The sequence below is a fragment of the Cyprinus carpio genome, chromosome A12, assembly GCF_018340385.1.
Source record: "Cyprinus carpio isolate SPL01 chromosome A12, ASM1834038v1, whole genome shotgun sequence".
NCBI classification, from domain to species: Eukaryota; Metazoa; Chordata; class Actinopteri; order Cypriniformes; family Cyprinidae; genus Cyprinus; species Cyprinus carpio.
Window position 1 is genome coordinate 21,696,832 of NC_056583.1, and position 26,905 is coordinate 21,723,736.

The 26,905-nt window shown below is 41.5% G+C and overlaps 1 pseudogene; it reads left to right on the plus strand.

Moving 5' to 3' along the window:
* The first annotated feature begins 4,664 nt into the window (after positions 1-4,664).
* Positions 4,665-26,905, plus strand: part of LOC122133911 — an 88,279-nt pseudogene continuing 66,038 nt past the window's right edge.

The following is a 26,905-nucleotide window of genomic DNA, read 5'->3' on the forward strand; positions in this document are numbered from 1 at the left end:
GACTTCCATTTTCGCCCATTAATTCAAATATTAACATACATGCAGAGTCTGCCAATATCGGAGACACGAGCACCTTACGAAATGAAAGAAAAAATGACCCTTATTGTCCTGATAAATGATTATATTTTTATTACAAAAGACATCCTACTTCTTGCGCACAGAAGGAGAGGGTGGACGCAATGTTTCCCCCGAGTCCGTTCACAGTTTCAGATGTAATTCTGCAATAATTTACAAAATTAAGCGTGTACGCGCTAGGACTAGGAGTTTGACATCGCCTCGGCTCGCTCCACGCACGCAAACTGGGTTTTCGAGTCAAGCAGTCAACGTTGCCATAATTTAAGACGCGCATTACGCCATTATGCAGATGCCCAGGGTGTTTATTAAAAGGAGCATCTAGTCTTAAAATGCCAGTGCACCTTCCTGACCTGAGAGTAATCAAAGTGAATCGATTTGGAGGCTTGCGTCCAGGAAGTTTGGCACTGCTGTCATTGTGATGATGGCCCAGTAAGAATTTTTTCTCTTATTTTTTTTTATTCTGGAACCCAGTTGCAGCGGATGGGTGGTCAGTCAGTGCTCTTTTGCACTCTATAAACTTGCATGGCAGTATATTAGGATATATAGTTCCCGCGCACCGCGCTTCATTCGCGGGCTTTCATTATCATTCATTTTTGTTCTTCTCTGATGATTACTTGACACGATGTTCACTGCAAAAGCAGTTGCAGCAGCGAGCAAAAAGCTCGTGTATGTACTCAAGGTCCAAGCTTAAAGCTCAGCGGCAGGAAGCGTCAATGCTCTCCATGTATGGGCAAAGCCACGCCCACGTGCGCGTCATCCTCTGACAGCGTGGATCCCGTGGGTCTGGAGTTTTTGGCTCCCGGGAAAGGTTCCAGTCCTGGGGGATAGAGGGTTGAGTTTTGTATGCTTCCATCCATACTGCAAAGACGCGCTAAAGGCCCCTCATCATCCTCCTCCCGTGTCCGGGAACACCTCCACGGTGATCATTTACGGCGCGTTATTTGTCTTTTGGAGCCAGAAGTGGTGGATTCAGCAGTGTCCCGAAGCCTTTTTTGATCCTGTTGTTATAGGATGCCACCAAGCTAAGAGCACCATCACCACCATCATCATCATCATCATCAACAACAACAACAGAAAGTTGCAAGAAATGTTTAACTGAATTAAACAAGTCTCTAATATCCCTGCTCTTTGCGCGACTTGTTTCGCTTCTTCCACGGAGGATCTCCATCTATCCAAACAAGCTGCTGGAGAGGCTTGAGAATCTTTACGCACTGAATCGTTCATGTGGTGCCAACGCAGGACGGACTGAAGAAGGAGTCGGGACTGCTTTTCCTTTTCTTCTTCTCTTTTCGACAAATCCCAAACAAACTCTTACGGCTATCCGAAGGGGCTCTTGGAGAAACGACGCGCCCTCGCTCACACTCTCATTTCATCTCTTTGGCTGGAAGTGGGTTACACGCGAACTGTTTTAAATGTTTGGGATTCAGGAAATATACCAAGAGGGGGGGTACCACTATGAAAGAGGAACCGCTGGGCAGTGGCATGAATTCGGTCCGATCGTGGATGCACACGGCTGGGGTGGTGGATGCGAACACGGCCGCCCAGAGGTACGTTTGCCAAATCATCCGATTTTTTAATGCATTTCTCAGATCGACCCCTAAATCCCCATATGCCATGTATCAATTACACTCTCCCCCATGCACCTCTTCGCCGCTTTCCCCTGTTCATTACATCATATTACAGTTTAAGTGACAAATCAAGAATTCTCCCATGTTTTCATTCTATCTACATCTATCTATATCTCAAGTGTACGCCTGTTGTTTTAACCCACACTGGTGTCTTGTTTTCCTCCGCAGTGGAGTTTTGGTCTGGCACGGGCGCACTATGAGAAACAACCGCCATCCAACCTCAGAAAATCCAATTTTTTCCACTTCGTGCTGGCGCTTTATGACAGACAGGGACAGCCAGTGGAGATCGAAAGGACAACTTTTGTGGACTTTGTGGAAAAGGAGAAAGTAAGCGCCACTCTGGAATACTGCTTTGAATTTTCACCTTAAAACTTCCACACTTCTAGATCTTTGGAAACACGTGCGCCATTAAACCGCTTTGACGGATATCACAGAAATAGATATGCATTATACACATTATTGCCAGGAATTAATCTTCAAAATTACATCCTTGAAATAGATGCTGCTGGATAAAAGCGTAAATACGAGAGAACATGCATACAGACAAAAATGCATGCATTTCATAAATATACTAAAATAAAATTCTCAACAACCCAATTATGCCAATCTGACCCCAAACAAATGCTTATTGTTCAGGAGCCTTAACAGTGAAAAAACTAACAATGGGATACATTACAAACTACAACTATTGTAAAGCAATGGTAAGTGTAAATTTCTCTATTCAGCAAGGCTAGATTTACAAGTGTTTTATTCGCTCGGTGGAGCCGTATTAACTTACGTTTGGTTTCCTAAAATGTAGTTCAGTTTTATCCACAAATGTAATTCTAGTAGCAAGATGCCAACCTTCGCTGAGGTTTTTTTTTTCTGTTAGTGAATTTCAAGACTATTTCAGATTTTTTTTCTTTCCCGAGGAAACTTTATGTAAGATGTGTGTGTGCGCACTGCAATTTTTTTTTTTTTTTTTTTTTTTTTTTTTGAAAGTGGCGTTTTCATCCTCAGCATTTTTAATCGTGCCCTACTCTGTGCTGTTCTGTGATTTTTAGACCATTACTGCCACCGATAAATCCTTATCCTGTGGTTATTTTTAAAAAGTAGAAAAATTAAGATGTAAATAAAATAACCTGCACTAAAAGAGAACCCGACGCTTATCGAGCCAAGCACTTCAATTTTCCACCAAATCGGAAAAGGAATCAGGAACCTTGGGGCAAAGGGTCCACGTGGCCCCACATCGTTTTGCAAGCGCTTCAGACTTGCTTAGAGTTTTACCTGAGGCCATCAAGAAAGCTCCTCTCTTGCACTCGCTTGCTTTATGTCCAAAACGCACAGATCATTCAGAGCCCAAGCAGTCCATAGACCATACCTTATCACGTTAGCTGTTCACTTTAAGGAGCCTTACGTGTTTTTCCATAGCATATGTTGTTAATTTTGGTGTCACTTAGACATGCTTAACATTATCAAGTGGGCTTCTTTCAAAATTCAAGTGAGGCCATAACATTTTTTTTTTTTTTCTTTTTTTTTCCCCTCGGAGTTTTTCAACATTAATTAAAGCAATGCATAATGGAAGCAGTCGTCAGGGCCTCAAACTGTAGGCAGTGTGCCACATTGTAGAGACTGATTGGAGGCTTTTTGAGCTTGTAATTCACATCAGTTCCCCACAGACCATCCGGGTTGAAAGGGGCATCTTGGCAACCGCATTCTCTAAGGCACACAGCCTTGACAATTAGAGGTGAAAACCAAACTGGGTGGCTGAGAGAGAGCTTTTCTCCCCCCCCCAGCCCTTCCTGCTCACTCTCTACGGGCGCCTTCGTTCTCGAACGTCCTCCTCTCAGGGCACTAAGACAAACACCAAAAACAGCTGCTGTGGTTCACCTCTTACTCACCCCCACAGCGCCGGGCTCCGTGTTGTACCCGCCGCCCGCAATGCTGTGAGAACTGCATGGCACCAGACCCGCGACCTGCCATTCTCTGCTCGCGCGATATTTCGCAGCAAGGGCCAGACTACGCATCTCTACCCTCCACCCACCCTCCGGCGTTTAGCTAGAAAAGCGGACGATAGAGCTGTAGTATCAGAAATAATATAAATCGGGGGGGGAACCACACGGTGCTAGGAGAGGAAAGACACATGCAAGCCCTGGGTTGCTGATGCTCCAGAGCTCATCGCATGTCCCTCGTTTTTCTCTCTCCGGTCCCTGTGTTCCTTCTCGCTTAAGTCGGTTTGTGACAAAACAAGCCTGCGGAAACAGGAACTAAACACCCTCAGACGCCCGTGAATCAGCGACAGGTAAGACTATCTGTCCTGCTTCCTGCCTCTTCTGGTCCCTGTGATCAGTTAGGGCGCTGTGGGCCCAGCATTCTGGCCCGGGTTTGCCCCACGTTTGTTGTTGCGTTGGGCCGCGCAGATTTGGGTTGACAGGGGGTCTTTATGGCACCGTGTAATTGCTGTTAGTTGTCAGGGTGATTGCTTTCCGCCTCGAGACTTGCAGCATTTCACTGCATCGAGAGAGCATTTGGCTTTTAATGCACAACTCTTTCTCGATTTGTTAGCAACTACTCCTGCTTACTTCTCTAGAGACATGCACTGCCTATCGCGCTTTGTGGCACGCTGTGTTCTGGAGCATAGCAGTAATGTTGCAGTCTCCAAACGTGCATGTTCGAGGGAAAAAGGCATCTTTACGTTTGTGCTCTGTATGGCTAATCCGGTGGGACATGAGTCATGTTTCGGGCTGGCTGTTGGCGGTTATGCATGATGATCACATTAGGGAACTGCGTGTTCAACCCACCGGCTTTCCCCCCCTCCGACTGGGTAATTGGACGTTCGCTCTTTGTCTTTCTATCTTCCTTTTTTTTTGCAAGCTTATGTTTCCTACGCTTTGTGAGTCTGGCTCAAGGTTTACACTTACTCTGCGAGACGTACACTTCTTCTTTTTTGTCCAATTATCCCCTGTGGTGGCAGCAACGTACATGGATTACGGCAGGGCAGGTCTCGGACATCGCGGCCTGAAACCGGCTACATGTGACAGGGACGGGCACTGGCTGCTGGAGTCGGGCAATCCTGGAGATTAGTGAGCTAGAACCCCGCCTACCTTGCTTCCCCAGTTTCCATCTGCTGTAAAGAAGCCATGAATAACCAGCAAGCAGTGCCAGCGGCACGAGTCTCTCTTTCCTTGTTTTGCTCACTTAGCTGTTGCCGAGTTATCTTCCCGATCAGGGACCTTGTCTGTCCCACTGAGTGGGCATTAGATTGGAGGGTGAGATGATGGGTAAAGCCGGGAACGATAGATGCGCCACCAGTGGATAGCAATGCTACTGTGTTGACTTGCTGAATGACTGTTTGCTTTAGCGGGGGCTGTTTGGTATCTGAAACAATAGGGAACATCTCTCTTTTAGTAATCAAATAGCCGTGACCGTTTGTCGCTGTCACTCACTGTTACATAAAGTGTGTGAAGCTCTCGGAAAAAAGGACTCATGCCCTGTGTGTAGAAATTGTGGCGTGTTTGCGTGCTTGGAGGTCTGAGGCGTTTCCCGCTCCTCACGTCATGTGGTTTCGTAATGTGGAAACCCTAACGGTACTACACATAATGTGAGGTAATTAGTTCATGGGGGAGAGCGCTGTTTGATTCAGATGGATTTTTTTTTTTTTTTTTTGTTTGAACCCGAAATAAACATCAGTAATTTGATTAGAGTTTGGTGTTAACATGTTAGCTACTTCTGCATTGCTATAATGAGCATAAACCTGCTTGGATTTTGGTGAATGCGTTATTTATTTTTGACATTCTGAGATTTTCTCACCCCATGAATTAGCCAATGAGGCTATTACAATTGTGGCTAACAATGTGGTGTCTTATGAGGTTATCATAACTGCTAAATATTAATTCACATTAGCATAATGATGTACTGCCCTTAAAATGTTTAAAATGTACTGTGTCGCGGCTCACTAGGTTTGGCACAGAGCCCCTGTTTATCCTTTTTGGGGGAATAGGATTCCTTACATCTTCTTCGGTAAGCACTCTCAAAGAATGTGAATCAATCCCAGTAACCTTGGTTAATCTTTGCATTAATGATGTAGCTTGTTTAACAATAGACTTTTGTTCTGCAAGAGCTCTGACAGTGTGCGAACCAGTAGGATTAGTTACAGGACCAACATTCATGCACTCACTGTAACTCAACCGCAGGATAAAGAAAAGCTAGTGGGGCGAGAGAGAGAAAAAAAAGAGGCGTCCCAGCGAGGAGGAGAGGGAAGGAGGATTTGTTTTGGTTTTTCTGAACAGAAGATAAAACACACAATCACGTTCCTCTTACAGATCCTGAAAAGCATCTCAGGCAGTCAGAGTTGATTCTCCCCACCCGCCGTGGCTTATACCATGTATTTACCTTTAAAAGACAAAAAAAACATGACACTTTACAACAGAGTTTTTCATCACTGATATTTCCTGCACGGACTCTTGCCCAATAAAGTGCTGGGCTTTGTGTTGTGGACTAAATAGAGGTGGATGGATCAGATGATCGTGTGGCGCTTTGTGCTTCAATCTGGTTGAACAATAGTGTGTAACACTAGTAAAAAGAGGAAAAGGAGAACCAGCGCCAAAGAAGTTCTGATATCGGCAAAAAGGAGTGATATTGTGGTAGGTTGAAAACGCGGATAAAACAAAGCTCACATTTTGATTGTGAGGCATCTGAAAGACTCGAGAGGATCGATTTCATAGAGGGGCGATCTGTTCTGGGTCTGATGCACAACAGAGCAGATGTGCTTCATTAGCCGATACATTAGTCTGCCTACTCACAACTGTGAACCAGATGATTTTATCCAACGATCAGAGAACAGGCGGCCAAGAGAGCCCGGAACGCAACGGTCACCAAGAACGTTCGTGCAGTTGGGTGGTATGGATGATAAAGCTAATTGTTACTCACCCCCAAAACCAATCCTGTGGGGTTAATGTCTTGTTAGGTCCCGTAGCTTTTTTTCCTTGTCATCTGATTGAACAAGTGAAACATTACAGTACACCTGGGAGTTTTATTTATGCAATAGCTAAGATACATGCATGCTCAGTCACCAAGCAGTTTGCGTGCACAGGAAGGTAGAGCCAAAGTGCAATTTGTGAGGGTCGATGCATTATAATCAAACACCTTTTACTGGGTTGGCACTTGGGATAGATAGATAGATAGACTAAAAGAGGAAGAGTAATTTCTGCGTAAACAGGGCTAATGGTGACCAGAAGATCTGGTGATCCATTATCAATAACGTTTTCAGCCCACATTCTCCCAGATGGCACATGGGCGCAGGCATACTGCTCGTTGGCACAGGCTTGGACAATAACGGGCACACCCCGCTCGCTTCTGGCATTTTTTCAATGGAGTTTAGGAGGACTTATCATTCCAAATGTGTCCTATTTTTCCTGTAGTCAAGCCCAGACATCTGTTTTATACTATTTCTCTTGGACTTGGTGCAGCTTTAGGTCTCTTCACGAAGAGAGAAGAAACAAAAAAACGAGAGAAAAACTTGGTTGTATGTCACAGCTGTTACAAAATTTCAACCTCAAGCGGGTCTTTAAATATTTTCACAACCGACCCTGCTTTGCCATGGATTATTAATTGGTATTTTTGAAAGATAGATTGAGCCTCAGAAATGAGGGGTTCTGTGGCTAGACTCGAACTGTTGTGGGTGATGTCTTGAAACCGCACATGTCAACGTGTGAGCCGGGGAACATATCGGTCCTAGAACTAATAATACCCTTCTGGACTCTCAGAGCGATCAGGGTTTTCCTAGCCAACCGTTCTCCCTTTCACTTCCTTTCAGAAAGGTCAAGACATGCTGACCTCTGACAGCCAACCCCCTCCCTCTCGACTGAATAATTAATGAGATTGACTTATTTTTTTATTTTTTTTTTTGTCAGAGTACACAGTTGTGTAGCAGGACGGTTTATGTAGCTCATTTCGCTGAGGCTTCTGCACCTGTTCGGGCCGTGTGGTATTTGGGTCCCGATGCTGATTTTAGCTAAACATTCATTAATTTTTCGTATCAGAGGACCTTTCCAGAAGGGATTACGCTTGGTTATTGCCTAGGTCTTCCTTGAGCCATATGCCGGGTAAAAAAATTTGTGTTCGAACTCTGCCTGTAAAAACCAACACAGATCGTTCTTCCGTTTTTTTTTTTTTGCCCTTTTGTTTGTATCTTCTCTGACCAGGCTACTTAAAAAGACCTCCTCCCTCTCATCCATGCACAGGCCTGCTCTCAGAGCTGAGCAAATGCCAGCATTTAGAAGGTCAAGCTTTTTGTTGGAAAAGCGCTATGTAAATTAGCACCAGCAAAAGGGACATTAAACAAAATTCAATTCATTGTCTCCCTTAATGTCATTTACATTTTTGGCTCGGGCCCGTCCTGTCGAGGAGAATTTTGGAGATGATTTTAATTACATATCAGTGCTGGAACAGAGGGCTGTCTGGAGCGAGACACATTTGGATCACCTGTAAAGAGAGGTTTATTTACCAATGCACTTGAATGGCAGGTTTTCACAGGCGCGTGCGTACCGTAATTAAGCCCATGTTAAGAGTTAATTCCTCTGCCTGTTTTTCCTCCAAAGAAAGGACCTGTTTACCCACCTTGTGCAGATTTCTGTGGCTTTAATCCTTGTTTATTAGCTTTGAAACCTTCTATGCACTCTTAAACATAGACAAAATTCACATTTAGTGGATTTTAATGAACCAAACTGAGCTGTCTTTTTCAACATATCAGTTCTCAGAACAATGTGCAAAAAGTTGTACATTTAGGGGTACAACCACAGTACCCTTAAAGAATATCTCTGTACCTTATTTACAGCCAAAAGGTTGCATAGTATTAGCTTAAGGCTTTGCATTACTACTCTAAGGTCCTATGCACATTTGAGAGGTAGATAAGGTACTAAGTTGTCTTTTTAAGGGTACTCCCCCAGTGACAAACTGTGGTAGCCCTAAAGGTACAATTTTTCAGATTTCTCTGATAGTATCCAAATTGTTGTCAATCACATGCTCTATAAAATGAGAATGCCCCTCCCCCTGATGTCACATGACTCTGGCTAATATAGCAAGTAGCAAATCACACTGTGACATAAATTGGGGACTGCTCAAATAAAAGACAATCCCCCTGGTATGTCCCACCCAAACTTCCTGTTTAATAGGAAAAAAATACCATGCAGGATTTGTGAAACAGAGCGGTACTGTGAGGGGCACTTCTGAACTGCTGCTTTTGCCTCCAGCCACGAGAGAGTAATATTTTTATTTATTTATATCTTACCTTTTCCAGGTGACATTCAACAACAGACTGTGTGTGTGTATGAATGTTTTATTCGAAAAGTCCTTTGTATCTCCGTAGAGCCCAGCAGCAGTGATTGGAGGTGCGCATGCACGTATATTTATGTGTGTTTAGGTTCACAGAGACACAACGTGTGAGAGGAGGAGAGCGCGGAGGCTCCATTAGAACCTGATTAATGAGGTGGCAGACAGCAAATATAGTCTCTGGGCCATGTAACACAGCCTCATTGTGCAGGTACACAGGTGTGGCGCAGCAACTCCTTATTCTGATGAGACAGTCAGCAAACCCTGCCCCCCCTAACATCAGTGAGAGAGAGAGAGAGAGAGAGAGAGAGAGAGAGAGCTTTTTCCTTCAATGAAGAGCAAGTCCAGTTGTGGCCAAAGTGAAAGTAGAGTGTAGATCTCACCTAGGACGAAAATGAAAATTAACACCAGAATAGTGTACATGCTGTCACACAGTGTATACTCAGGTTGCTTGCAAGTGTACTGCTTTGGTGTATGTTGTGTAAAATTAGGTGTCTGGCACAGGTTTAAAGTGTACAATTGTTAGTTAGAATGCACTCTTCCTATGTGTAGGGTGGGAAGGCATCAGTGTTAAAGGTGTGGTGTTATTTTTGTGCCTCTAGCGGGGGTGGGGCAGTGAAGGGTATGCAAAAATAATGACTGTATTCAAACAAGTTTTAAAGACACCCCCATTCGCCATAGATGGAAAAAACAGTTAATGTTTTTGGTTGGCGGTTTGTCTTACTTGGACAAACTGGATTGCAATTTGAGTCTGGCACAATTTATTATGTGCAATAAATTAAATGTAAACTTTCTTTCAATCGATAAACAGTTAATGCATTTAAATATTAATCCATCTTGCATTAATAAATTGAGGATTTTGTAAAAAAAAAAAAAAAAAGGAGAATAGGGCATTGTTTGTTAGTATGCAAATGGAGTCATCATTAGCATACTTAAGGTTCTCCTTAGGCTGGCTTGTTGAAATGTAGACCAAAAATCTTTTGTGTAAATATTTGTTAATTGCCGCGTTTTGTCTCTTCAACATAATGATATACAAAATGCCTTTGCGCTGCAGTGGGATGACACTGTCACCTTGAAACAGCTCAGAAACGACTACACTTCTAGTTATGAATCCAGTGACTTCTGTCTCACTAGAGGGGGATCAAGAGAGGGAGTGAGTGAGTGAGAACAGCTGGCTCTTTCTAACTGTGAATAACTGACAGTTGTCTGTGTAAGAACAAAAAAAAACATTTAAAAAAAAAAAACAAAAAATGTTCTGTTGTGAGAAAACAAACAACAAAAAAAAAAAAAAACACCCCCCCCCCCCCCACAAATGAGTGATTAATGAAGATTGCCACCTTTTATGCGATGAACTGAATGGATGCCAAGACATTCTACAGGAGGGAAGAAGCAGAGAGCTTAACCTGCCCTTGCAGCTAGCACTCAACTCGCACTCACACAGAAAATGAGAAACAGCCCTCTGCGGTCAAAAAGCCAAACCTTAGCGCTGCCACACATTGCTCACACAACCCCCCATAGAAAGCTGGGTCCAGGCCGAGCAGATGTCCGACAGCAGCACAACTCAAGAGCAGGACTTCTCCCACAACTATGTCCTCTACAGGAGAGAGGTAAACACTTTCATATCTGTAAAAAATAATTCCGTTGCTCGCTCAAACCCAACTGGGTTTTTTTCAGCCTGGATTCAACAGGAAACCCGTTCCTAGGGTTTTTTTTTTTTTTTTTTTTTTTATTTTTTTTCTAATTTGTATGAACACTCTAAAAACCATAAACGCCAACTCTCCCATTTGTTTGTTCTTCTTGCAAGTGTCATAACATTTTTGCTGCATATTTAAAAAAAAAAAAAAAAAAAAAAAAAAAACATTGTCATTGCTTTTTTTTTCATGCTCTTTTCCTGTGACCTGATTTGCACTTTTGCAGTTAGTTTTGTTGGCTTTGAACACCCCATCTCTGGTGTCTGAAAGGAATGGACGTTTATTTTTAAATTCATGAAGGGCTTAAGAAAGATCACCTGGATCTTTGATTTTAGCTGCTACAGTGCTATTAGTACTGGGCCAATGGCAATGTGTGCTTTTCTTTTTTTCTGCCACCTGGGTCTGTGTGTGAGGATTGCAAGAGGGAATGGGAAATGGCTCTAGCATGTGAAGACAGGAGGGAAACCCTGCACTGGTGTTGTTGTAAGACATGCTGCATGCGCCCTGTAACCGGAAGACGCTGTCTTCCGAGGGAGTCTATAGTGACAGATGCAAATCCAAACACACTCTTAGTGGTGAGAAAGCAGCGGATGTAAAAGTAGAAGAAGAAATGTGGAAACATGCATAGTTTTACTGCAACAAACCAGCATGAGTGGCGTAATGTGTGTGTGTGCATGTGTCCTGGTGTAGATATAATGAGAGTCTAATCAGGACCTCTGGTGGAGGGGACATATGTGCCTTAAAACGGCCCCTTATATTGATTGAGCCGCACAAAAAGCAACGACACTCCCTCTTTTGTTGGGCTATGTGAAAACCCCCGCTGAGTGTGTCACACACGCACACCCACACACAACACATGCATATTACACGCATGGATCACAATTGCAACAAATACTCACGTGCAAAAAGCACAATTCATCGTCAGACACATAAAAATGTGATTCCAACACACCGCAAGCATTGCAGACGGTGCACGAAAAGAAAAGGGATCAAAGAATAGAAGAAAAAAAAAGCAAAAAATAAAAAACAAAAAAAAAAGATACAAGATAAAAAAAAACAAAAAAAAAAAAAAAGAAAAAGAATAGCAAAAAAAAAAAAAAAAAAAAAAAAAAACAACAAAAGAAAAAAAAAAAAAATAAAAAAAAAAAAAAAAAAAAAAAAAAAAAAAAAAAAAAAAAACAAAAAAAAAAAAAAAAAAAAAAAAAAAAAAAAAAAAGAGCTAAAACAATCACAACAAATTAAAAAAACGAAAAAGGAAAAAAGAAATAAAAAAAAAAAAAGAAATAAAAAAAAGAAAAAGAAAACAAAGTAAAAAAAACAAACAAAAAAAAAGCAAGAAAAAATAACGGAATGAACTGAAAAATGAAGAAAAAAAAAAAAACAAAAAAATGGGGGCAAAAAAAAAAATGACAAGAAGAAAAAAAAAAAAAAAAAAGAAAAAAAAAAAAAAAGGAAAAAACAAAAAAAAAAAAACAAAAAAAGAAAAAAAAAAAAAAAAAAATATGAGGGTGAAAAAAAGGGGAAGGGATGGGGAGGGAAGGGGGGAGGAAAAAAATAAAAAAAAAATAAAAAAAAAAAAAAACTCACCCCGGGCATTTGGCGAGGGTGTGTCGTCACACAATAGCTCGGCGCGGGTGCACGTTCCTTTTGATAACAACCGGGAAAATTGGAATCAGTTTGTTTTATGGGGAACTGACTGATGCATGTCCGAAGTTTCCATGACGCTTCCCTCCGTGCCATTGCGGCCAACGTGTCCATTGTCACAGCTCAAGGCCTGTTTTTGCCTACTTCCGCCAGGTGGGTGATGGATTCAGGAGAACAATCGCTTCAATCGCACTATCTAAACAATGTTAAATCAAAAGTTATTTTTATTTTGACTACTTCTGCGTGTGTTTCTAGTTTTTTCCCGTGCGCTGCGGCGCAGCAGAATGTTTCATGCTAATTAAATTGACGTGTTTGGTTTCCTTTGGCGGCCCATGGTCTATTGTACATGTGCGTGTTTATGGAGTTTCCTGTTTTGATTCTGTCAACACTAGGTCAGTTGTGTGTTTTAGGCTGTAAAAGCATGATTACCTGGCTTTTGTTTTGCGTAGATGTTTGCTTCAGTAGATCCGTATCAGTTCTCTTTCTTATTCGCAAATACACACCCACAACATTTGTTTGCCATTAGGAGCATGTAATCAGATAGGGGTGGAGTGTGTGCCGTCCTCTCGTGGAAAAATATCCGTTTCTTGTCCCTACGATCTCTCTCTCTTTTCAAAAAAACACAAAGCTCCCATGGTCCTTTTCTCTTTCTTTTTAAAACCTACCCCCTCCCATAAGTCCACCCACCCACCAACCACCACAACCTCCATTCCATTTTTCCCGAATGTGCGAAATCTAGTCGTGTTGCTTGACAACTGCTTGAGATTACGGTTAGGAAAAAAAGTTGTCTCGTGAGGGATTGTATTGGACAATGGTCTGGTCGCGCCAATTTGCAGGGTCCGCAGGAAAAGTGATCTGGACATTGGCACACCCCGCAATTCAGCAGTCCTCTCTCTGTGAGAGGCACAGAGGCAATGGGCCTTGGCGTGGCCTGTCCCATGGGCTCCCCGGGGAAGTGGGCCATCAGCTCTGGGGCAACCTTCAAAAAAAAAAAAACTGCGCCAAGCAACTAATTCATTTATTAAAGCTGACAAGTTATCGTCTCAGATATATAGGCCCTTCTGTCAAAAAGATTATCGGCTTAATGGTCCTCTTCTTGCTTGATAACAAAAGCATGTTTTCGAATCTCACAATGAACATTTGATGGGAGTAGATTGCGCTCACTTGCCGATCACTGGCACTGGACGATTATTGATGTGTGCATGCACTTGGCTTTTACTGCCCTTTGTGAATGTCAGGAATTACATTTTTAGGCCGGGGGAAGGAACGCGAATCAGAAACATTTCAAACCAGAAGTCAGCAGTAAGAGCCGCTGTAGTTGAAACGGTTTTAGGCCGACCCCCATTCCCATTCACACACTGGCTCTAAGGCTATTTATCATTATAAGTGGAGTCTCTGCTAAGTTTCCCAACAACAACATCATTATAAATTCATTTGGGCCGTAGCAATTACAGCATCCAGACATCCCGTCTGACCATCTCCAGCATTCAACATCATCAGCCGCTTTACTCGGACTCAAAGCTGCCGGATAATTAAATGTTACATTGTTTTAAAGGGTATGGCGGTTTCGATGACGTGTGATTTTGAGTTGTGTGTTTGTCTTGTAGGTCGACTCTCCCTATAATATGAATGGTAGGCATGGCTAAAATATTTGTTTTTACTCTTAAATTGTTTGGCACGCACAAGGGCAGGCTGTTGTTAGCTGCTCTAAAAAAAAAAAAAAAAAAAAAAAAAAAAAGACAACGTTATGGATGTGTTAATGCAGGAGGATAAATCAAACGTTTGAGATCAGATAAATCTTGGTTTTTTGTGTCCTTATTGATGACCAGACTCATGCCGGCAAGCATTTTTAATTTGCTATGCATGGTTTATTTATAATTAAAAAAAATTTTTAAAAAAGTCATTATGAATATGAGTCCTCGTCTTCGTTCCTTTCTTTAGCATTTCTGCAACTAAATGCTAGCCCCAAAATGGATTTAAAAACCATAGCTATTCCCTTGAGTACTGTATTGCATGCAACATCAACGGCCATACCGCTCTCTGTGTAACAACACTAACGCAGTTCGCCTCCTGTCATAAATTGTCCTCTATTGTGCAAGGAATGCACAAATGGCGCCAGGCTGATGAATCGATGGCAGATTGGACGTGTTTTCGTGCGTGTGTTTAAATGTCATGTGTTCTCAGATAAGGGGCTGCTCAGGATTGCCATCTCTCACTGCTAGCCTGCTAGCTTGGCCAGTTTATATAGCGCAAAATCCCAAATGTTTAGTAAACCTCATTAGGCTCCATCTAATGCTAATTTAACATCATAAGATGGACCACAAAAGAGGAGCGGGACATCTGGCGGCGCGGGCCCGGGGCCAGGGCTTGACCGCTGGCTGATACCATCGTGCTATAGGGGCCTAGCTTTTCATCTAGCATCCCACTAGAGTCGGATGTTTTATGGTATTCATCTATCTCCTTTCTTACTCCCTTCGAAAGTGGGATTTCAGGGGTGGGGGGGCTTTGGGGGGGTCCTTGCAAAAGTGTGGTGGCTGACAACACTTATCTCCAGGAATACATGACAGGGTTTTCATTTTGAGAGCTTGCTATTTCATCTGGCGTCAGATGATTGAGTAGATAAGGCAGCTTTTTTAAAGACAAGGGGCCAACATTTAGGACGAGAAGAGAATTTTGCGGGTTCTATTACAGCTAGTAGTGCAAAAAAAAAAGGGCGGGTAAGTTTTTTCCTTCTCTGGCTAAAATAACTGGCCTTCTTTGTAGCGCGAGAATGGTCTTTGTCTTGTGCAAAATCAATCAGTGGACTAATTCAGAAATAGATGTGCTCCTTATGATCTTCTGGTCGGGGAAGCGTCATCTTGAACCTTAAGACCTTCTCTTGATATGCTGTCCGGTCTCTCTGAATCCAAATCATTTAAGAAGAGACAAAAAAGGGAGTGCGCGTTCTCGTAGGTTCCCACTCCATCAGAGCTGAGAAAGAAGCTGAGGAACTACGATTCCCTTTTCTTTTGTTATGCTAGTCTGTATAGCGACAGCGCTGTTATCTCTTTCTCTCGTGGAAATGGAAACAAAATGAAATAAATAAAAAAAAATAGGGTGTGAATATATAAAACCTGCCAGACAGTGATAAATAAAATATGACAGGCGTTTTCTTGGCGCTGGGAAAGGAGCACAGTTGGTACATTCACCCTGACTTTATGTTCTCCTCGTCTGATTTAGCTTCAGATTAAAAACCCACTGCTTTGGCCAACCAATTTAAATCCGATCCAGTTCACAGCTTGCCTGTAATTGATCCCTATTTTAACATCAAGGCTGGAATGGAATTGATATTGATTTGACTATAAAACTGCGGGCTGGCTTGTCCAGAGGGACCTACTCAATAGGCTGAATGAAAAAATGTATCGTTTACTCTGCCCTTCTAATGATACGAGAAAAATGAAAAGGAACATTAGCACATGTAAAAAACAACAGCAGAGCTTGGGCTGTAGGAGTTGGCAGACGGGATAGGCCATTCCCTTTTTATTATTATTATTATGTATTATTATTATATATTTTTTTGTATTTTTAATTTTATTTTATATTATTGTTTTTTTGGGCACAATTTTTTATATATGTACTATGACACGGAATACCGACAAGAATATTGGAAATGGTCCCTGAATCTAGCAGGGTTGGCATTAAAACAATGTTTTGAAAAGTGAAATGTCAAGGGTTAATTAATTGCGTTTGTCATGGATATCCCCTCCTTTCTCTGCCATTAAATAGCAGTTAAAGGCACTTTAAAACTATAAACAAGATGACCATAAACATCAAATTTGGGCCCTCTTGTGTGGTGGTGTGTGTGCAAATTCCCAGCACCAAACCCAATGATTACATAGGTATAGTATGTCATGGACAGTTGTGTATAATAACAATAATATACTTCCCAGATAAGCTTGTGATGAGTAATATACACCTGCGTTCAGTCACAGATTCATTGCTTGAAACGTGTATGCCGTGACTCTTCAATCGTAAGAGCCTCGTCCCTGTCCTGAATTGGGACCAGTTCCTCCAGCTCGTCCGATTTCCTGGCGGGTGGATCTCCCTCTCTCCATAAATCTCTGTGTTGAGAGCCAGAGGAGGGATCTGCATCTGAAGAAATTACCCTCAATCTTCCACATCCAGGAGTTTACACTTCTGTAATGACAGCAGGAAACCACTGGCCTCAGTAGGGTTGCACCCTAGATTTTAAGGAATGTATTTAAAAAAATAGGCATTCTTCTGCCAGACCTACAGGATTTACTCATGGTACTGACCCAACACACACACACACACACACACACCCAGCTCTGCGTTCCACCCCACATTCTGATGCAAAGAACACTTGCGAACTGAATAAATAGCTAGAATCTTCGTTTAATACTTACATTGGCTTGCTCAACTCAGGCTTGTTTCCACTTTGTTCTGGGAAAAAAATCTAGTGATCCATTGTTCTTTTAGGAAAAAAAAATAAAAAAATACATTCTTGGCATATAAAGCGCACTGAATACTGGCTGTAAATAATGTGGTGTTGTGCAATGATTTTGTGCTAGCCAAGGCTGTATTCAGCATTTTTGCACATGATCTTCGACCCCAAAACATTTTTGAATATGTAAAGCAAAAAACATGTTGTGGAAAGAGACTGGTCTAGCCGGGCTTATTATTGTTTTTTAGTCATTTTGTATTATTAATTATTTAATATGCATATATTATTTCTCAGAATTTATTACAACATGTATTATTTTACTAACAAGTATTTTAATAATTTTCATATCTATTGATCAATCATCTATCTATCTATCTATCTATCTATCTATCTATCTATCTATCTATCTATCATCATCTATCTACTCTATCTATTATCTATCTATCAATTTATTGCAAAAAAAGCTAATTTTATTATTTTATATAGACAGACTAGTATATACTTGCAGATGCACTATGTTATATATAGATATATATATATATATCCTATATATATATATAGATATAATATATATATATATATATATTATATATCATATAGTGCATCTGCAAATTATATACTTAAATGTAATAACATTAAAAATTTATTTTACATATAATAATTCTATATAATTATTATATGGCATTTATTTATTTTATTCTTTAAGTATAAATTGCAACAACACATCGTAAAACAGTACAGAAATAATGCATCACTGTAGTTTTCGGCTTTGACTTAGCAAAGATAAATATCTGACACTCTTACAATGAAGAGAGAGGCACGCACACACACAATCTGGAGTCTATTTGTCTCTGATAGGGCAAATCCAATTGTTTCCTTAAGTGTTGATTAAGGTGGTGGGCTGAAATCAGGCTGGTCCCTCAATTGAGTGTTTGTGGTGATTATGTTGACCTTCTCACTACAGCGGGACATAATGAATGAGCAGCCAATCACAGAGCCGTCGCTCTGCCCCCGTCGGCGCATGCGTCGGCGTACTCTCTTTGTTTGGGATCTACGCTGGTATTGGTTGCTTTTCTTAGCGCAGCAGCTAAACCAAACTAATCACCACTTGAGTGGGTAGAAATGAAGGACAAATGACACTCGGTTTTGTGTTAGAATCCTTCAGGCACAAACTGCTTGTCCAAAGAGTAAGAACAGGGGGAGACAAAAGGAAAGAAAATCATTCTCAGGGAGGGTGGGTGGCAAAAGCACTTCAGATATTCACATGTGTGTAATGTGAGATTGTCACAGAGCTTTAGCTCTTTTGTGAGGGGTTTAGATGGAGATCATGAGTTGTAAAGACCAGGATGCTTGCGCCTGAGGAAGCAAGAATTAGCGCATATCACGTTTGTTACCCTTGTATATCGTTTTACGTTATCAAACAGAATCACGCGTTACGGCACTCAAAGTTTTGTGGCTGCCAAAATGACAGTATTGATCGAGTAAGTCTGGAACCTTTATCTGATCTGGGCTTCCATCGGATCTTCATGATTTCGAGCAATATCTCAAAGCATGACTTAAGGATGCTGGAGGGGACGGATAGACACTCAGTAATCAGAGCCAGCTGCGATGGATGCCTCTGTCTCCGTTTCTCCATCTGGCCAACACGATGGGCAGAGCATGCTTTTGAAACGAGCGTCGCGCCAGCAAAAACAACAATGTAAACAGATTTAGCCAGTTTTATCCACACAAGCTAAGTCAGGTAGGATATGCTAATGCTGTTCGCCTATTTACTATACCTGCATAATAGATATCGGTGTATAACACTTATGTTGGAAGGTTTGGGTTTTTAATGTTTCTGACTTGAACTCTCTTATGCTTCCAAGGTTGCATGACATTTTACATCAAATATACAGTAAAAACAGTAATTCATTGTTAACTATTATTACAATTTAAAAATATCTGTTTTCTATTTAATATAATTAAAAAAGTAATTTATGCTTGCGATGCAACGCTGCATTTCAGAATCATTACTCCAGGCTTCAGTGTCACATGATCCTTCAGAAACCATTCTTATATGCCGATTTTCCTGCTCAAGACAACATTTCTTATTGTTCATCAATGTTTTAAAACAGCTAAAAACAGACAAAAACAGTATTTTTGTTGAAAACTATAGTAAATATTTTGGGATTCTTCTATACTGTCCTTTCGATACATTTCATGCATCCTTGCAGACTAAAAGTATTACTTTAAAAATGTTTCTGTAATTGTTCGCTAAACTGGCTTCATATTACTGACTAATTGATGCATCTTATTTGATAAATGGATGTTGATCATTAAGCGTAGGGCACATCTCCCTTTGTATCACCAAATTCTGGCTAATTTAATTTCTTGGTTGCGTTTTCTAATGAGAAGCCGTTTTACAATTAAAAGTTTGTGCTTTTCTGAGTGAAGGAAACACAGCATAGTTGCGCTCACAACAAACAAACATGTTCAGAACGAGAGTTTCTAGGTTTTTAATACCGTAAAAATCATTCCAATAATTCCAGTGATAGTGAGGAGAATGCAATGGATCTGTGTGTGTTGACAAGACGTTGCTAAGCAGAAACGGTGGGGGGGGAGAGGAAGTCCTGGGGGCAAGGTGTTTCCCGTGAGTCAAGGCTTTAATTGGCCTGTGGGAGCGGAGAGAGAGAGGGAAAGAGGGAAAAAGCAGTGAAAGAAAGACTTGGACCATTATCTCCTCAAAGTGTCTGGCCTCGTGAGTCACCGCCTTAACTTCCTTCTGTTAAAGTGGCCAATCCTGACAACCTGACACAATCCAGGACAGCTCCTCAACACACACACATTCAAGTCCCTCAACAGGTTGAGCTTTACGACCCCCTCTAACTAGGCTTAATGGCAGACCCACTTCACCTTCTCTCCTGTTGAGCCGAACACTTTAATTGCTCAGAAAAACAAGTCGGCTCTCACAGTTCTTCCGATTCCTGCCGTCACCAAACCTGCGCCCTCTCGTTTGACGGAAAGGACAATGAACACATTGACTTTGCACTTTTTTACACCTTACGGTCTCTCCAGGGATGGATAATGATGCTTAGCTAAAACAAAACTGCGGCCCCCAAGTCCAAAATTTTGCAGTCTCGCCATTAACCCGCTAGCCCGAAACTTGTTTTTATTAGCTTCATGCGGTAAGCGAGACGGTCTAGAGTCGCTTGCCTGCATGTTAGCAATTCCCACGATTTCAAGCACACATCTTGGAAGAGTTTTCCCAGTGACGCGTGTTTGTACAGGTGTTTCACCGGGAGCAGTCACGTTATTGCCATCAGTTACACGTGCCGATGTGGTAATTTAAACCGTAACACACAGTCAAGATGGTGCTTGCACACACACACAGACACTCTCTCTCTCTCGCTCACAGCTGGTCACCTGTTGTAAATATCGTCTCTTTAAACATACAGGCAAAATAATAATGTTAGGCCAAGGACTGGGTAATTTGTTTCAACGAAGGAAGTTATTAGCCTCAATATCCAAACCTTGAATAAAGGTCACACGTCACGACATCCAGTTTAAAGGTGAGCGTGTTAGCATTTTAGTGTGTTAACCTGTTGTGGGGCAGCACAGTTTCTCTCACAGAGACAGCAAATTAGCTATGAGGGCACCTTGTGGCGGCCAGCGCTGAATGATAATGATTGTAACAAAGGACTCATTTTGTGAGAGGTCAGGCTCCTCCTGCACTGATTTGTTGTTCATGAATTCTACTTTTGTGCCAATTTGTGGTGCTGCACATGTGCAAATCAGATGCGACCTCCGGGGCGAGTTCCATCATCTTCACTTACTACTCGCTCGTACTGTGGAGTGTGTGTTTTGCGTGAATGTGTGTGTGTTCCTCCACATTTTTTGACCCGCGCGCCTCATCGCGGATTCCCGTCGAATGAGATTTTAATCAACCGTTCTGCTATCTCGACAACAACCGGGCCGCACCAGTCCAGCTCAAGCTTCCTATATTTATGATAATTTTTGTTGTGTTTTTCTTTCCTTCTGCTCGCTTTCTCTCTCTCTCTCTCTCTCTCTCGCTCCTCTCGTTTTCTTTTAGTGAAATCACACGGTTGACTGAAGGTTGTATATCTCTGATTAGCGGATGGCTGTGTGTCCATTTGAAGGGTGACCAAGCGCATCAGAACTCATGTTTGGTTCCACAGGCACCGAGTGCAAATATGAAAAGGGGAGATGGTCCCCCCCCACCCCCTAAATGCTTCCAGGATCCGTCACGGACAGCTTAGACACCCGGATATCAACCCCGCCAACCCAAATTCCTGCTCTGTTATTAGCAGGACACCACGTACTACCTCGAATTAAGCGTGTACACGGCATGAGTATGTTGCTTACGTGGCAAACACGATCATATGGTTTTGAACAGTGTGTGGAATTAAGTCAGACTCATTTGCTTTCTGTTTACACAAGCGCTCAACCGTTTATCATCTAAAGTGATTAATCGGCGATATGTTTGACCTTTTTTTTTTTTGGTTTTTAAGACCTTAAATGTACCCACTTGTAAGCTGGTAGTTCTTGTTTGCGTTTGGTTTCAGTCACTGGCAATTGATAATAAACTGCTTTCAATCACTTTTCAAAGATGCAGAAGTAATGGTTAGTTATTTTGTGCTAATATAAAAATCTTGAGTGTGTAAGCGATTGAACAAAAAGCTGGCATTTGACCGATATATGTGTTTGGTGTGGGATTGTGGCATTTGGCTGATACAATGATTACGCAAGAGTTGAACTGATAAATTCAGTCAGATTTTCAATCAGTGATGTGATAGATAAACCTTTTCTGCCTTCAGGAGTTTTTGGGGGAAAAATTAGTAAATGCACTTATTGTATTTCTAATTAAATAATAGTTTTAGATTTTATTGGTTCTAGCAATGAAAAATATGAGACTAGCATATCAGCCGCTTGATGAGTAATCAATTAATAGTTGCGATTTTCAGATTTTAAAACATTTCCAATTATAAAAACATTTTATTTTTTTTAGGGTTTGGAAAAAATGGTTAATAATGGGTCTGAGATTTTATTGGACACTGCAATTGTAATTGTCCCAAATTTGGCCGTTTGGAGATTTATTATAACAGCTGATAGCAGTTCATCTATTAATAATTACGATTTTCAGAATTTTTAAAACATTTTCAGTTAGGAAAAAATTGTTTTTACTATTGAGACCTTTCCCAATAATATGTTTCAAATTGCTAGAAATCATTATTTGACAAAAATTTAGCCTTTTTGAGAGTTATCGATTAATTGTAGTAATTCCCATTTTCAAATTCCAACATTTCCATACTATTATTTTACAAAACAAACTAATTAATAATAATTTCTTATATTGCAAAATTCCATAATATTTTAATATTTTCTTAAAGAAATCAGTATGATCAGTTTTGTTGTTAAATTGGAAGAAGATCTATACAGGTTTGAATATTCAAAAACGTATTTATTTACTTATCTGTGCATTTCATATGGAAATTTTTTGGCATTGCATGAGCTGCCCATGACTCTGTTGACTCAGCATCCTGATCACTGAAAACACCCATTTTGTTCAACCACACGTTTTAGGCCGCTACAAATACGAAAAGAAAGCGAGGCAAAACAAATGTGGATGTTGTTTCAGGATGTGTAGGGCCACCCCGCAGTGCTGCTGCTTGTTGAAGCCCCAGTGTTTGACTGGAGAAAAATGAGATGACCACAGGCTGACGGAGGGCTGATGCTCTAAGCAAAGAGCAGGACAGGCAGCTCGCGGGGGGTGGTTGACGGGGCGGGAGAGAGTGTTCGAGGTTTTAGTCCTCCACCAGCGCGAGAGAAAGTGAAAGGAAGATAGTGGGAGGCAGGGCAATCTTCATTACGGTGACCGAATCAGACAGGGTAGCGGCTGTGATAATCTTAAGAGATTCTCCCTTCCCAAAACACATCACACAGACAGACCTTGGGGGTGAGAAGAGGAGAGGAGGAGGAGGGAGGAGAAGAGAGAGAAACAAGATACGAGGAGCACCCACACTCGCTTCTCAAAAACCCGAACAAATGACTTACTCTACTTTGCTGCCACTATATATTGTACGTGACTGATTACCCCAAAGTGTGAGGAATTAATCTGCTTAGCACACTAAAAATACATTTAAGTAAGAGGATTCCATGTAACCTCCTCGTAATCCATGTTTCGTTCCTTACAGCAAACACTGGTTCCGCATAAATCACCAGCTGAATGCATCCCACTAATTCTGCTGGTATAAAATGAGAGCGGAAGGAGGAGTTACAGCTCGTCATATTTGTTTTGCTTGAACAGGCCTGCTGACATCCGTATTGATCCATACGCTAATGATGCATGTTATTAAACATGATCGCTCATAGAACATACGAGTGACATTTGTCTTGTTGGCGCTCAGAAGAACGTTTGCCAGCGAGCTGGCGTCCCTATTAAAGATCCGTATACATACTCCGTCATGCAAATTAAAAAGCGACGGCTTACCCACACACGCATGCAACGCACACCTTCTCATCAAATTAAATTACTTTATTCTAATATCACGCTTGACTGACGAGCCCTGCAACACTCATAATGTTTATGAATGTAGGTTTTGTTGTCTTTAATAGTGTTTTTTTTTTTTTCCCCGCTTGTTACATGAGAGTCCGCGCTTTTCCGATCCTTCCTAACAAGTTCTTCTATCAGCCTCGACTCTCAGTTTGTCCAGAGAAAACGAAAGATTGTAGGGCAAAATAACCCTTAAACCTGTTCTGCCTCCGAAACGGAGAATAAGGCGAGCGCGCACAAAGACGTGCATATCTACAACGATCTCTAAGAGGATTAACGTTACTACTTTGCCGTGTCAATTTAATGAATCGACAGCTCTCCGTGTTGTTATTTTATATTATTTACCAGGACAGGTCTGTGTTTGCCCACGTCGAAGGAAGTTAAACTTCATCAGTACAACCAAGTTTCTGATGTCAGCTCCGAGCCACGGAATAAAATGCAACAGCATTGAATTCCTCCCTCGAGGGAATTGCGAAAAAGAAAGCACTAAACCCCTGCTCCAGGCATAAGAAAAATACATTTTTGAAAAATCGGCAATGTATTCACAGATTGTATATTCGTGCTTGTTCAGACAAAAGAGGCCTTGACAATTTCCACACGAGGCTCTTGTTGGTCAGAAAATGTGTCAGATAATTCATAAAGTGCCAGTTCCGAGTCCGCAGGGGAGGAGCCACGGTATCGTGGATGTGGACAACAGAACAGAAAACATTGCTGGTTTTTTTCCCATCATGTCTGGCAAATGGTTACAATTTGGGCCTGTGGATGCATTTTTTGTCCCCCCATCTCTTCCGTTCCTTGCTTTCGCTTGCGGTTGGTGGGCATGTTAAAAGTGTTTTTTGGTTTGGATTACACTGTTTGTGGGTGTTTTTTCATGATTTCTAGTTTCCCCCTCTCGCCAGTTTCCGTTTCAAGGGCCAATTGAGAGTCATCCCGCAGCTGTTTTATTAGCCCTCCGATACATCAGCCCCACTTATACATGTGGCCTGCATGTAGTATACCCGGAGATTCTTTCCTCTTACACTGCATCATCCCAACATGCTGTAAAGAGCTTGTGTAGTTACAGTGTGTAATATGATGTGCCTGTCTCCTGGTGTAGTGCAGTCAGTCATAACTGCGAGTGGGTCTGTTGTGTAATATGCTTAGAGCCTCGTCAAACTTGGAACTTCATTCCTGTCATGCCAGCAGCACACAATGCCAAGAGAAATAATTCATCAACACATTTACAAAAATAAACATCTCAAATGGTGGTTGCCGCGCTCAATTCTGATACTTGTTGTGCAATTATTTGCAGCTTGAGAATGTATATGATTTATCGAGTTATAGTTTTCTCCTCTGCAATTAGAATCCAAATAGTTGCTGTTTCCCTAACCCTAACCCTAACCCTAACCCTAACAACCGAACCCTAAAAATCCCACTATCTACCCTCAAAATCCTAACGAAGACGCAGATTTAACACATATATATCACTTTTAAGTGTGGGGAAAAACAGCACAATGATAATCATTAATGTTCTCAATTGTTTCTCCTTGACATAAAAGAGATTAAATGTGAAAGTGAAAATTTCTAAAAATTTTCATGAGGGAAAATGGCGAGTCCTCTTGTGGGTTTCTAGGAAGATGTTTCCTAAACCAGGCTCAGATCTTCTCAGCAATCAAAAATTTCATTTTAAACTAAAAATTTTCTCATAACATTCTTCTAGATCAAATCATCCCCACAGTAAGCTTTTCTACATTTTATTTTTTTAAAGTTAGGAAGTGTAGCAGAAGCATCTAAGACTCTTAGCGGATAGAATGACTGTTTAAGGTGGCAACCGGTATGAATATATCATCCCGATGTCTCATTGGTTTCTACCTATAGCTACCACTCTTGTTGTGTCTGTATGTGTTCGCCTGATTCTACGGTGATGTCATGACTAGATAGCAGCCCAGATGTAGCACCCTCCAATAAACTACAAACCATAAATCAGTCTTCCTACTATATTTCTCAATAAATTCTCATGACAAATATTCTCGCAGTGTGTTTTCTAATTTGTGACGTTTTTTCAATAAGTAGGAGAACATTTGGGCAGCTGATACAATGACACTTTTGAGGTGAAAAACCACAAAACAAAACAAAACAAAAAACCCCGAAAGCGTGTGAATGATATCTCATATTGTCACCGTTTTGTCTTTAGTGAGATTTGGAAACATCTGCTCTCAGAGATAAAACAGCCAGTTATCCCACAAATGCATTTTTTTTAGACATGTCTCAAACTGTGCTCAGACTATCTCAGTTTGAATTGTCTGGCAAAATACTGAAGTAATTTTTTTTTTAAAAATCAAGCAATTCTCATCAAAGTCTTCCAAGACCAAATGATCTGTGCTATGCTATTCCCATTTGCATCTTTTTATCATTTATTAGGAGCTGTAGGAGAAACATCTGAGACAAAGCTGATGCATTGAACCACATTTGAGAACTCCACTGAGCTTCCAAAAGAGCAACTTCTAAGCAATAGTATTTTGTTGTCTGGGAACACCAGAATGTTTTTTTTTTTTGTTTCTGTAATCTTTTTGTTAGATGCGTGGGAGAGCTTTGTGAAACATTTCGCACAATACCCTTTGCTCAATATTTTATAAAAATGGCGGTGGTTTCGGGCTCAATGCGGCTGTTCGGCAGAGCTGCTGAGAGCCCACGGCACTGTCGGACACGTCCCTTTATCAGAGCCGTACGCGGTCTCCTTCGCTGACCGCTATGACCGCAATATTCGCTCATGCTGAATTGGACAGTCAGACGACAGTGGAACTCCTGACGCAGACGAGATCTCAAAGACCTATCTCTTTGTCATCATATGATCTCATAGTTCAAGGCTGTTGCCAAGAGCCTTTTTGGCACAGCTTGGGGGGATCTGGGAAGTACTGCTCGAACGCGGCAGAAAGTATTTCTCCGAAGCCGTTAGTAAATAACGCTTGGAGACGTTTGGCACCGCTGTGGGGGAGAGTAGGACGAGATTGCGCTCGCTCTTTCTGGAAGGAACAAAAAATCACCGGAGACCAAAAGTGATGTGAGAAGAGGATTAGAGATCTCCTCTGAGAAATATGATTAATATATTTCAAATAAATTAATGATGAGTGATCGGCTAATTTATCATCTGGGGGAGGTGAAATACGCCAGGGTTTTGACACAGCACGCGTGGGTGTGTGAGATTGTATTATGTATGTGCAGTCCTGGTTTTTAATGTTGTTGTTTTTGGCCAACTAACAATAATGTTGTGTCCATTTTCTGGTTGTGGCCATCTCAGGACTAATAGAGAGAGAGAGAGAGAGAGAGAGAGAGAGAGAGAGAGAGAGAGAGAGAGAGATAGAGAATGCCTTGGAAACCCGATTAGAGAGTCTGCCAGCATGTGCTACCCAACATACTTTCTCTCTCTGTTTCTCTCTCTCTCTCTCTCTCTGTCTCTCTCTCTCTCTCTCTCTCTCTCGAGTTGTTCGTTGGCAAGTGACACTGTAGCGGCTGACATCTTTGGCTCCGTTAGGAGCCTGCAGGAGTTGACGTTTTCCACGCCTGCCTCAGCCGCCTTCCTCCTCTC